We start from the raw sequence: 1,290 nt of genomic DNA, 5'->3' as shown, positions 1-1,290 counted from the left end.
ACCAAACAAATGATCATAGAAGCATGCCTTTGATGATTATATGAAGAAACAGGCAGCAAGTGACCAAAATAAAGGGATCGAAAAACTTTGAGGAATAAGCGGCAATAGAACTACTTGGAAAATCAAGTGACTTATTGTCTTAGGGCGGGTTCGCTGGAGAAGCAAAACCAGTGAACCTTATATATGGATTCCTGGTGGGGCACTCTAGGATAAGCACTGGACTACTAACCACAAGGTTGGCAGTTCAAACCTTTAGCCATTCCTTCAGCCAATCCCTATAGAGGATTGCTATGAGTTGGAACTGACTTGATGGCATTTGATAAATATTACAAGAAATATGCCTTAGAGTTAAAGAATAAATACATATAGGTTAAGAATCAAAGGATGAGCCCTTTTGGCTTTCTGAGCAGCACCATGGTGGTCAGCAAGAACAAGCGCCTTAGAAAAGGTGGCCAAAAAGGAGCCAAGAAGAAAGTGGTTGATCTGTTTTCTAAGAGAGATTGGTATGATGTGAAGGCACCAGCTACGTTCAACATAAGAAATATTGAGAAAACACTAGTCACAAGGACTCAAGCAACCAAAGTTGCATCTGATGGACTCAAGGGTGTTGTGCTTTTGAAGTGAGTCTTGCTGATCTGCAGAATGATGAAGTTGCATTTAGAAAATTCAGGCTAATTACTGAGGTTGTTTTGGGCAAAAACTGCTTGACCAACTTCCATGGCATGGATCTTACCCATGACAAAATGTGCTCCATGATCAAAAAATGGCAGAATATGATTGAAACTCACATTGATATCAAGACTACAGATGGTTATTTGCTTTGCCTGTTCTGTGTTGGTTTTACTAAAAACTGTAACAACCAGATTCGGAAGACATCTTATGCTCAGCACCAACAGGTCCGTCAAATCTGGAAGAAAATGATGGAAATCATGACCTGAGAGGTGCAGACAAATGACTTGAAAGAAATGGTCAATAAACTAATTCCAGACAGCATTGGAAAGGACATGGAGAAGGCTTGCTAGTCTATTTACCTTCTCCATGATGTGTTTGTTAGGAAAGTAAAAATGCTGCAGCCCATGTTTGAGTTGGGAAAACTCATGGAGCTTCATGGTGAAGGCAGTACTTCTGGAAAAGCTACTGGAGATGAGACAGGTGCTAAAGTTGAACGAGCTGAACCACCAGTTCAAGAATCTGTTTAAAATTCATACTTTTAATGGTAACAAATAAAAGATCTTATTTGTGAAAAAAGAAACCAAAACAAAGGATGCAAAAAAAAAAAAAAAAAAAAAA

At 38.9% G+C, this 1,290-nt stretch overlaps 1 pseudogene; it reads left to right on the top strand.

Annotated features, from left to right (window-relative positions):
* The first annotated feature begins 414 nt into the window (after nt 1-414).
* Nucleotides 415-1,199, top strand: LOC102838769 (annotated as a pseudogene).
* The last annotated feature ends 91 nt before the right edge of the window (nt 1,200-1,290 follow it).

The sequence above is a fragment of the Chrysochloris asiatica genome, unplaced genomic scaffold (assembly GCF_000296735.1).
Source record: "Chrysochloris asiatica unplaced genomic scaffold, ChrAsi1.0 scaffold00161, whole genome shotgun sequence".
NCBI lineage: Eukaryota > Metazoa > Chordata > Mammalia > Afrosoricida > Chrysochloridae > Chrysochloris > Chrysochloris asiatica.
This window is presented reverse-complemented; position numbering and strand designations above follow the sequence as displayed.